Raw genomic sequence first — 12,416 nt, 5'->3', positions numbered from 1 at the left:
CAGGTCGGCTTTTTTTTTAAACTATGCTTCTAAACTGTGGAACTTAATACCTAAAACTATAAGGGATACAGACTCAGTTGACATTTTTAAAATGCCAGCTCAAAACCTATTTATATAACCTTGCTTTTAACTAATGTTATTTTGCCTTTTATTTTTATGTTTGTACTTTCTCCCATTGTAAAAGTTGGAACTATATTTTCTTGTATAGAAGTGCTCTATAAAAAGTCATTGCTATTATTATAATTATTATTACATAGCATACAAATCATTACAGCACAGGACTTAACAGTCCATGGTGTTTTGCGACATTTTAACCTACTCTGAGGTCAATCTAACCCTACCCTCCTACGTAGCCCTCCATTTTTCGTTCATCCATCTGCCTATCTAAGTTTCTTAAATGTCCCTAATATATCTGCCTCTACTACTGTCTCAACAACTCTGTGTAAAAAACTGATCTCTGACATCCTCCCTACACATTTCTCCTCTCACCCTATAATTATGCCCCATTGCATTAGTCATTTCTGCCCTGGGAAAAAGTATCTGGCTATACACTCAATCTATGACTCAGATCATCTTGTACACCTCTATCAAAGTCACCCCTCATCCTCCTTTGCTCCAAAGAGAAAAGCCAGAGCTCACTCAACCTATCCTCCTAAGACCTGTTTTCCTGTCTAGGCAGCATCATGTAAATCTCTTTTTACCCTCTCTAAAGCTTCAATATCCTTCCTATAATGAGGCAACCAGAACTGAACACAACATTCTAAGTGTTTGGCAGTTTTGGGCCTGTACTCACTGAAATTTAGAAGAATGCAGAGGGACCCCATTGAAACCTACTGAATGTTGAAAGGACTAGATAGGATGGATGTGTAGAGGATGGTGGGGGTATGCAGAACTAGAGAGTTCTGGATATTGAGAATATTCGGAATATCAAAATTAAGGGGCGGCCTTTTAGAACAGAGGTAAGGAGGAATTGTTTTAGCCAGTGATAGTGAATCTGTCGAATGCTCTGCCACAGACTGTGGCAGAAGCCAAGTCTGTGGGTATATTTAAGGCAAATGTTGGTCGTTTCCTGATCAGTCAGAGCATCAAAGGGTATAGTGAGAAGGCAGTTGTATGGGGTTGAGTGGAATCTGGGATTAGCCGTGATGGAGTAGTGGAGAAGTCTTGATGGGTTAAATGGTTCAATTCTGCGCCTAGATTTTAGGGTCGAGGTGTGGTCTAACTGGAGTTTTACAGAGTTGCAAGATTACCTTCACAGCTTTTGAACTCAATATCCATAAGACCATAAGACAAGGGAGCAGAATTTGGCCATTCGGCCCATCGAGTCTGCTCCGCCATTTTATCATTCTCCCTTTTAGTCCCACTCCCCTGCCTTCTCACTATAACCTTTGATGCCCTGGCTACTCAGATACCCATCAATCTCTGCCTTAAATACACCCAATGACTTGGCCTCCACTGCTGCCCGTGGCAACAAATTCCATAGATTCACCACCCTCTGGTTAAAAAAATGTCTTCGCATTTCTGTTCTGAATGGGTGCCCTTCAATCCTTAAGTCATGCCGCCTCGTACTAGACTCCCCCATCATGGGAAACAACTTTACCACATCCACTCTGTCCATGCCTTTCAACATTCGAAATGTTTCTATGAGGTCTCCCCTCATTCTTCTAAACTCCAAGGAATACAGTCCAAGAACGGACAAATGTTCCTCATATGTTAACCCTTTCATTCCCGGAATCATTCTAGTGAATCTTCTCTGTACCCTCTCCAACTTCAGCACATCCTTTCTTAAATAAGGAGCCCAAAACTGCCCACAGTACTCCAAGTGAGGTCTTACCAGCGCCTTATAGAGCCTCATCATCACAACCCTGCTCCTATACTCTATTCCTCTAGAAATGAATGCCAACATTGAATTCACCTTCTTCATCACTGACTCAACCTGGACATTAACCTTAAGGGTATCCTGCACGAGGGCTCCCAAATCTCGTTGCATCTCAGAACTTTAGATTCTTTCCCCATTTAAATAATAGTCTGCCTGTTTATTTCTTCTGCCAAAGTGCATAACCATGCATTTTCCGAAATTGTATTTCATTTGCCACTTCTTTACCCATTCTTCCAATCTACCCAAGTCTCTCTGCAGACTCTCTGTTTCCTCAGCACTACCAGCCCTTCCACCTATCTTCATATCATCAGCAAACTTAGCCACAAAGCCATCTATTCCATAATCCAAATCGTTGATGTACAATGTAAAAAGAAGTGGCCTCAACACGGACCCCTGTGGAACACCACTGGTAACTGGCAGCCAACCAGAATCGGATCCAATGTCCTGACTAATGTGTTACTGTACAGGGGCTACCTTGAGTGAAGAGTACATGTCACCAGCCATTATCCCCATATTCTGCCTCACATATCATCCTTCACTTAATCTTCCCTGCCTTCTATCCTACTTTTCTATTATCTCCTCCCCTTAGTACCACCCCTCAACTTCCTCTGCATTCTAAAGTGGACTCTGACTTTTTTTTATCCCCCAATGTGAAAGGTTATTGAACTTAAACCTTAACATTGTACCTCTGCCTACGGATGCAGACTAGCCTATTTCCAATACTTCCTGTTTATATTTCAGACTTCCAGTATCCACTATACATTGTGTCTGGTCTGCAAAGTAGTATTGATCTTCATTGGGAGAATGATATGACAGTATAACAAAAATATTTAAGACATTTTGTTCCTAACTCTTTTATGATTCAGCAGCAAGAGGTATTCACAAACAGAGAAGACACTGCACATGTATTAAAGGTACTTTATTAAAGCTATATAGTAAAAGAGACAAAATTATACTTATCAATGCCACACAATATGTTGCTGAAATTGTGCAGGTGACCAACAGCCTTTCCAGCTTTCTCTCATTCAATGTTCTTGTCTGTCACTAGCTCTAAGCACCAGCTGTAACCCAGCCTAAGAGAAGATTCCCTACTTGCATAAAGAGATTGCCCCTTTTTATAACCTTTCATACCCCTTTTTAATCTTTTGCCATCCTTGGCCTAGATACAACAACTTATTAATAGAGCAGGAATGCAAGGAGAAAAACATTCTTCACCAGTATCAAATCTAAATGATGTGCGTTCAAAACAGAGACGAAACAATAGTCTGCAAGGGGGAAGAACAGACCATCACCACATCCCAAGCTGACACCATTTTGTTTTACATTCCATTTTGCATTACACATTTTAGCATATACCAAAGAAGAATCAAATGTAACTCTTTCTTTATAGTCAGTAATCTATCTTCAGTACCTAGTGCACCATACAAAAATCTAAAATACAAAATGCCAATGCAGGAAATCTGAAATAAAATCCTCTGATAATTCAGCAGGTCAGCAGCACCTGTGGAAAGTGATAAAGAGTCAAGGCCGGAGGCCCCTCATCAGAAGTCAGGTACATTATACCCTTGAATTAAACATTTACAAGAGCCTTGGAAAGCAATTAAATGGAAGTGAAATAAGCTTATTATATGAGGTTGTGGGTTGTAATAGAAAGCTGATGTCAATTTTAATCTTCCTCCTACACATAGAATCAGAAATGACTGGAAACTGTCAACTAGGCCGCATCAGTGGTGAAAGAATTAGAGTTAATATTTCATGTAAAAGAGCCTTGATATTCTTACCCTTCATCTTCTGATTTGGAATCAGTTGCTGGTAATTACAATTTTAGTACTAAGACTACGCTGATAGTGACCAACTTGTTCAACAGTGTTTTAGAATATTAAAACAGGAAATCAGAAGGAAGAGTTTAGGAAGAAACATTGCATCACCTGTGCTGTGTTGGCCCAGTTGCCTTGGAAATGTGCTGAAGAGTGGTTGCATTACTCCAGTCCCAACAGGCTAGCCATAATGGCATGTTCTAGGCAGCTTGCCAGCAATATTTGAGCATAAATTTGCCATTGTAGGGTCAGGGAGTTAACTTAAGATGCTAAGAGCCAAATGTACTATTCCAGGAAATATTAGACAAGTAATTTATTGATAGTCATCACAGATTCTAGGATTCTATTTAAATTTTATTAACTGAAAACCGTAGATCCACACAGCTAAATATTGAAATGTACAGTATCTGAAAAGTGACACTGGCCTTCCTTGTGTGTCATTAAGGACCCCAGTCACCCAGAATATGCTCTCCTCTCTTTGCTACCATCGGAGAGGAAGTAGAGAGGTTAAAGGCACACACTCTTAAAGTTTCCTAAAGCTGTTTTAGGAACAACGTCTTTCCCTCTGCCATCAGATTTCTGAACAGACAATGAACCACCCATGAACACTACCTCACTTTGCTGTTTTTGCATGACTTATTTCATTTATTTAATAGTAATCAATAGTTATTTTATACATTGCACTGTACTGTTGCTACAAAACAGCAAATTTCACATTTGTCAGTGATATTAAACCTGATTCTGATTCTTACACCCCCAATTTCCATTCAAAAACATATCCACCCTTGTCAAGTCCTGAACCCGTGGCCAATGCCAGAAGTCATTTCCTGAGGAAGAAGATATGCAAGCTCATTGCAAGTACTAGGACCGTGCCCTGCCAATAGTTCTGGATGCATATGGCTTTTCACTACTATTGTTAATAACTCTATGAAAAGACTGTGTGTCTGTAGCTTTTCTCTTCTCTGTTGTAGACTGACATTACTCTGACTACACTTGGAGTATTGAGAGCAGTTATAGGCCTCTCATCTAAGAAAGAATGTGCTTGCATTAGAGAGGATTTAGAGGTAAAAGTAAAGGCATCCGTTAGTCTTGCAAGACCATGGACCTGCGTCCAGAAAGTCTTCACTCTCTAGGGCGCTGGCCTGGGCAAGGTTGTATGGAAGGCCAGCAGTTGCCCATGCTGCAAGTCTCCCCTCTCCACGACACCAATGTTGTCCAAGGGAAGGGCATTACGACCCATACAGCTTGGCACTAGTGTCGTCGCAGAGCAATGCGTGATTAAGTGCCTTGCTCAAGGATTTAGAGGAGGTTCATGAGAATGATTTTGGCAATGGAAGGGTTAAGATATGAGGAGTGTTTGATGGCTCTGGGCTTGTACTTGCTGGAGTTCAGAAGAACGAGTGGGGATCTCACTGAAACCTACTGAATATTGAAAGACCCAGAAAGAGTGGGCACGGAAAGGATACGTCCTATAGTGGGGAAGTCTAGGACCACAGGGCACAGCCTCAGAATAGAAAGATGTCCCTTTAGAACAGAAACTAGGAGGAATTTCTTTAGCCAGAGGGTAGTGAATCCATCATTGCCACAGACGGCTGCGGAGGTCAAATCATTGGGTTTAAAGTGGAGGTTGACAGTTCTTAATTAGTAAAGGCATCTAAGTTTATGAGGAGAAGACTGGAGAATGCGTTTGAGAGGGATAATAAATCAGCCATGGTGGAATGGTGGATCAGACTCAATGGACCCGAGGAGTAACTTTTTTTTTTATTACACAGAGAGTGGTGGGTATATGGAACGAGCCACCTCACGGTTCCACATGGTAGGCTTATTCAGAAAGTCAGAAGGCATGGGATACAAGGAAGTTTGGCCAGGTGGATTCAGAATTGACTTGCCTGCAGAAGGTGGTGGAGGGAGTGCATTCGGATTGGAGGGTTGTGACTAGTGGTGTCCCACAAGGATCAGTTCTGGGACCTCTACTTTTCGTGATTTTTGTTAACAACCTGGATGTGGGGGTAGAAGGGTGGGTTGGCATCGTTGCAGACGACACAAAGGTTGGTGGTGTTGTAGATAGTGTAGAGGATTGTCGAAGATTGCAGAGAGACATTGATAGGATGCAGAAGTGGGCTGAGAAGTGGCAGATGGAGTTCAACCTGGAGAAGTGTGAGGTGGTACACTTTGGAAGGACAAACTCCAAGGCAGAGTACAAAGTAAATGGCAGGATACTTGGTAGTGTGGAGGAGCAGAGGGATCTGGGGTACATGTCCACAGATCCCTGAAAGTTGCCTCACAGGTAGATAGGGTAGTTAAGAATGCTTATGGGGTGTTAGCCTTTATAAGTTGAGGGATAGAGTTTGAGAGTCTCGAGGTAATGATGCAGTTCTATAAAACTCTGGTTAGGCCACGTTTGGAGTACTGTGTCCAGTTCTGGTCGCCTCACTATAGGAAGGATGTGGAAGCATTGGAAAGAGTACAGAGGAAATTTACCAGGATGCTGCCTGGTTTAGAGAGTTTGTATTATGATTAGAGATTAAGGGAGCTAGGGCTTTACTCTTTGGAGAGAAGGAGGATGAGAGGAGACATGATAGAGGTGTACAAGATAATAAGTGGAATAGATAGAGTGGACGGCCAGCACCTCTTCCCCAGGGCAGCACTGCTCAATACAAGAGGACATGGCATTAAGGTAAGGGGTGGGAAGTTCAAGGGGGATATTAGAGGAAGTTTTTTTACTCAGAGAGTGGTTGGTGCGTGGAATGCACTGCCTGAGCCAGTGGTGGAGGCAGATACACTAGTGAAATTTAAGAGACTACTAGACAGATATATGGAGGAATTTAAGGTGGAGGGTTATATGGGAGGCAGGGTTTAAGGGCCGGCACAACATTGTGGGCCGAAGGGCCTGTACTGTGCTGTACTGTTCTATGTTCTATGTTCTATGTTCTACCTGAGGCAGTAGTAGAAGTGAATACCATTACAATTTTAAAAGATTATTCGGCAGGTACATAGACAGGAAAGGTTTAGAGATTTTGAGCAAATATAGACAAATTGGATGGGCTCAGATAGACACCTTGGTCACCATGAACTCAGATTTGGCTAAATGTCCTGTTTTCCTGCTCTGTAACTCTGACTATCCACACGATCAATGCCTCTCATCATCTTATACACCTCTATCAGGTCACCTCTCATCCTCCATCGCTCCAAAGAGAAAAGGCCGAGTTCACTCAACCTGTTTTCGTAAGGCATGCTCCCCAATCCAGGTAACATCCTTGTAAATCTCCTCTGCACCCTTCCTATGGTTTCCACATCCTTCCTGTAGTGAGGCAACCAGAACTGAGCACAGCATTCCAAGTGGGGTCTGACCAGGGTCCTATACAGCTGCAACATTACCTCTCGGCTCCTAAATTCAATTCCACGATTGATGAAGGCCAATGCACCGTATGCCTTCTTAACCACAGAGTCAACCTGTGCAGCTGCTTTGAGTGTCCTATGGACTCAGACCCCAAGATCCCTTTGATCCTCTACACTGCCAAGAATCTTACCATTAATACTATATTCTGCCATCATATTTGACCCACCAAAATGAACCACTTCACACTTATCTGGGTTGAAATCAAAAGACACGAAATAGCAACATAAAGAGTCCTTAAAATGAGACCACCAGAAATAGAATGAGTGTAGTTATCCCCTTTAGTTCAGGAGCCTGGTGGTTGAGGGATAATCACAAACACCCACAATACAAACACATTCAGCACCCATACATATCTAGAAAGACACACACCTCTTCACAAACACACAACTGCACATATACACACCCTAACAAATACACACGACACAGATATGCCCACCATCCACAAAAACATTAACATCCTCAGCCATCTGTAATGGCCCTACCCGTTATTTCATCCTCCGTTGGATTCACGCCTGCAATCGCCATTTTTTTGACTTTGTCATGTTAGGCAAAGATCGCAAGATCTTACATCTACAGACCCCAGAGCCTGCTGGCCCTGACGCTAGCAGGCATGAACTTCAGATTGCGGCCGCTGCCATTGATCTCGCCGGTTCCAACACCTCAGGACATATTCAAAACCTGGACTCCAGCAACGACCATGGACGCCTTCAAAGCGATTGCACAACCACCAACCACGACTCCAGCCTTGAACTCCAGGCCAGGTCTTTATGTGCTGCTATTGTGACTCCCGTCTCCCCTTTCCCCCATCACCACTCTGCAACCCCGTCTCCCTCAGATCCCACGGTCAGCTCCTGGGCCCTCAGAGGCTCCATCTTCCTCTCACCCCAACTCTCCCCTCTCCACTGACACACAGCCAAACATCCTCACACACTGGCCAGCTTGGGACACTGGGAGAAAATGATGACTTTTGTCACTGATGCAGACAGTTTCCTTTGCCAACAGCTCCCTGCACATCCCTGGAGCAATGCAATGGGATCTTCTACCTCTACCACCTGAGACTGAGCAGCAGGAGCTTCAATGATGTAAGAATCTTATGCTGGAGTGTCAACCTGGACTCAGCTTGTAGATCCAAATCCATACCTTTCTAGGTCAGGGGCACGAGTGACACCAATTGAAACACAACAAGATGCAGAAAGCAAGTTTTTGCTTATGAAGTTCTCCAATGACTCATCTACAGTATGTTAGTACTCACCCAGTTAAGTTTGAAAGGATGACTTTAAAGACAGCTCACCAACACCAGTAGGTAGTCAAAAAAAAAGTCCAAGCTCTATATTCAACCTCAGCTTTTATCTACATGTTTTGAACCAATTATATTTAAAAATACATTCGCCACTATATACCGTTCTGGCCTTACAATTACTGATATTTTCTTGTCACTACATACAACATAGATATTCCTTCCAAAATGATTCCTGTGAATTACTTATATCAGTTTCAAAAGTGAGTAGACAGAAGTACCTTCTCTGAAACACAACAGCAAAATGGCTGCCATGGGTTAGCTCCAGGTAAAAGAATCAAATATAGAAAGAAAATCCTAATATCAATTGGTTGAATTTTAATCCGTCAAGCACTCAAATCAGACATGCAATTTTGCTGGAGTTAGTAAGGGATTGTGTTAAAATCAGCCACATATACAGTTGACAAAAATACATCCGTGGCTTCAGAGACATTGCTCAGAGCAAATTAAGCATTCTAGGAGGTTTTCAATCATGAATTAGAACTGTTTTAAAGATCAGAAATCTCTTTGTGCTCTTTATTCTAAATTGAACTGTTTCATTACATACAGAATCAGGTTGATATCACTGACGTGTCACGAAATTTGTTATTTTGTCACAGCAGTACAGTGCAAAAGAGAGCAAGAGTAGTGAAGGATTGTTCATGGGTTCAACGTCCATTCAGAAATCTGATGGCGGAGGGGAAGAAGCTGTTCCTAAAACACTCATGCTCCTGTACCTCCTCCATGATAGCAGCAACAAGAAGACATCAAGTCCTGGGTGATGGGGGTCATTAATGACTGATGTCATGCTAGGCATAGAACTCTTTGCGGAAGAATATTGTTCAGCTTTAAGCATGGGCCAGTGTTAGGAGTAACACCTTAAGTAAAACTACCAATCAGAAATGTACCTTCATGGTGTTAAGCTCTTGGTTATTTGATTTTTGGCAAGTGTTTTGAAAGCCAACATCCATACAAAGATCTCCATTCAAATCTATCCATAAAGCTAGTGAATTGTGGAGAATTTACCACTCCGGGTACCATTTGGCCCATCATGTTTGTGCTGTTTGCCTAAGCCCAGATTCCAGCTCTGAGACTGTGGCCATATAGGCCAAAGTTCCATAAGCATACAGTCACAATAGAGCTTTCTTTCTGTACAACCTTTTCAGGTAATGAATTCCAGATCCCTCTTTCATTTTCTCTCAAGTACTTGAAACCTGTGCCCCTCTCGTTGATGGGTACAGGATGTTCAGTCCTTCCTACTTATTCCATTGTATCTTGACCACTCCTAGTTTTATACATGACCCCACAGTTATCTTGACTCTAAAATAAACACACAACTCTGGCCTATCATAACATAACATTTGTCATTCCTGGCAAAACACTAACAAATCTCTTCTGCATCCTCTCCAGTAAAATCACATCTTACTAGCCATGTAGTCTATGGAGTTGAGACTAAGCTGTGAACAAGGCTGAAAGTGTCATTACATTTTAACGACTTTACTCACTGTAGAATCTGATGACATTCAAAATAATACCTTACTCTTGTCTAAATACAAGTGGATTACAATTGTTGCTTGCATCATATGAGGATTTCTTACATCCTCTGGTTATATCACGTATTTACATGCTACTCATTTATATACTACAAGATCTACACTCAGTGGCTGCTAGATTAGGTTCACCTGTTATGTGTCAGCAACTCACTGCATAAAAGCATGCAGACATGGTCAAGGGGTTCAATTGTTGTTCAGACCAAACATCAGAATGGGGAAGAAATGTGATCTAAGTGACTTTGACCACGGAGTGATTGTTGGTGCCAGGTGAGTATCCCAGAAAGTGATGATCTCCTGGGATTTTCATGCACAACAATCTCTAGAATTTACAGAGAATAGTGCAATATATTAATAAACATCCATTGCACGGCAGTTATGTGGTTGAAGATACCTTGTTAATGAGAGAGGTCAGAGGAAGATGGCCAGACTGGTTCAAGCTGACAGGAAGGTGACGGTAACTCAGATAACTACATGTTACAGCAGTGGTGTGTAGAAGAGCATCTCCAAATGCTCAGCTCATCGAACCTCAAAGTGGATGGGCTACAACAGCAGAAGACTACACTGTGTTCCACTCTTGTATGCAATAAATTGGCCACTAAGTGTAAATGCTTTTATAAGCATTTCCCAGTTCAACTATCCACCTTCAATGTACTAGAGACTTGCATCTCTGTTCTGAAACTCCTTCCAGAATGTATATCTTACATACAGTGCACGATTCTATACACCTCTCAATATGCCCCCATTTATTCTCCAGTTATTGGCCTCATTGTTTAGCCTCATCAGAATGAATTCTATTGGCCACTTGTTTGCTCAGTTGACCAGCATCTTCATTCGGTATTAATATCTTCATTCTACATAAAACGTAATTCCTCAATATCAAACAAACTTTTTTTGCATTACTTAAAAGTATTTTTAAATCACATTTCCAACTGTAATTTAAATCAGTGTACGCAGAAATCATTCTGAATCTGTGAGTTCCCAGTAGAAGCAACCTCCCAATCACAAAACATCTGTCAATCATTGCCCTTTGCTTCCTGCCACTTAGCCAATTTTGCAATCAATCTGCCTCTCTACCTAGGATCCAATGAACTTTTACATTTGTAACCAGCTAGCCTCATGGGATCAGGTCAACATCTTTGTTCTAATCATTGTAGACTACAACAAAAGTGCTGCCCTCTCTAACCTTGTTAACTCTTCAAAATATTAAATCAGGTTCATCAGCTGCGATCTTTCCTTAACAATGCACAAAGATTTTCCCTGATAAATTTGCATTTTTCTGCATGCATGGCTTATATTATTGCTTAGAATGCATTCCAAATTTATTCCACCACAGACTAAACTAACTGGTCTGTATTTATTTGATGTATCCCCTCCTAATTTAAGCAACATTTAATTAATGTTCAGCATTTAATTCTTACTGTTTGCACTGATCTAGTTAACTCTTGTTAAGCAATTAGTGACCATAAAGCCACATTGGGTGGCCTATAAACCAGACTGGGCATCTTGAACCTTCAGACCAGAATTCCTCTGCCAGCATTTACGTTCAGCAAACTGACAAGCTTCTAAAAGTTGTCTTCAGATTGTTCCCACTGATGGAACTTTAAATGAGTTGTCCTGATCAGGAATACACACAAAATGCTGGAGAAACTCAGCAGGTCAGGCAGCATCTATGGTAAGGAATAAAGAGTTGATGTTCTGGGCTGAGAAACTTTGTCAGGATCAGTTCTGATGAATCTTCTCAGCCCAAAATGTCACCTCTTATATCTTCTTGTCTCTGGAAGATCAGAATGGTAATCCATGTGCGGAGCCAAAAGAAATAGGCGGGGAGCTTAAATGAATTTTTACTCAGGAGATGGACACCAAGTCTATAGAGAAGAGGAAAAGTGGTATCAATTTCATTGTCCCGATGCAGATTAAAAAAGGTGTTTGCTGTCTTTAGTCAAGTTAGGGTGGGTAAATCCCCAGGGCCTGCCAAGGTGTTTCCTCAGTCCCTGTGGGAGGCCAAGTGCAGAAATTGCCAGGGCCCTAGCTGAGTTATTTGTATCATCCTTAGTAATGGGCGAAAAGGTATGGACTCAGTAAGAATAGTCAGCATAGCTTTGTACATGGTAGGTCATGTCTAACCAAACTTATTGAATTTTTTCCAAGGAAGTTGCCAAGAAAGTGGATGAAGGCAAATCAGTGGATGTTGTCTACATGGACTTTAGCAAGGCCCCCCATGGGAGATTGGTCAAGAAGGTTCAGTCATTCAACATTCAAGATGAGGTAGCAAATTGGATTAGACATTGGCTTTGTGGCAGAGTGCAGTAGTGGATGGTTGCTGCTCTGATTGGAAGCCCATGACGTGTGGAATGCTAATGCGGCAGGAATTAAAATAAGCTGCTAGCACAAGTGGTGCACATGAGTTTGATTTCAATGTTTAAGAGAAGTTAGGGTTGGTACATGTGTGGTAGGTGTATGGAGAACTGTGGTCCAGGTGCAGGTCAATGAG

General features: G+C 41.8%; 1 protein-coding gene across 1 annotated transcript in view; it reads right to left on the bottom strand.

Moving 5' to 3' along the window:
* The window catches only part of gabrb3 (gamma-aminobutyric acid type A receptor subunit beta3), a 383,905-nt gene that overhangs the window by 333,921 nt on the left and 37,568 nt on the right, over positions 1 to 12,416 (bottom strand). The gene's annotated exons all lie outside the window — the stretch shown is intronic.

This window comes from Mobula birostris, chromosome 7 (assembly GCF_030028105.1).
Source record: "Mobula birostris isolate sMobBir1 chromosome 7, sMobBir1.hap1, whole genome shotgun sequence".
Taxonomy (NCBI): Eukaryota; Metazoa; Chordata; class Chondrichthyes; order Myliobatiformes; family Myliobatidae; genus Mobula; species Mobula birostris.
The sequence above is the reverse complement of the archived record's forward strand: the minus strand, read 5'-3'. Positions and strand labels throughout refer to the sequence as shown.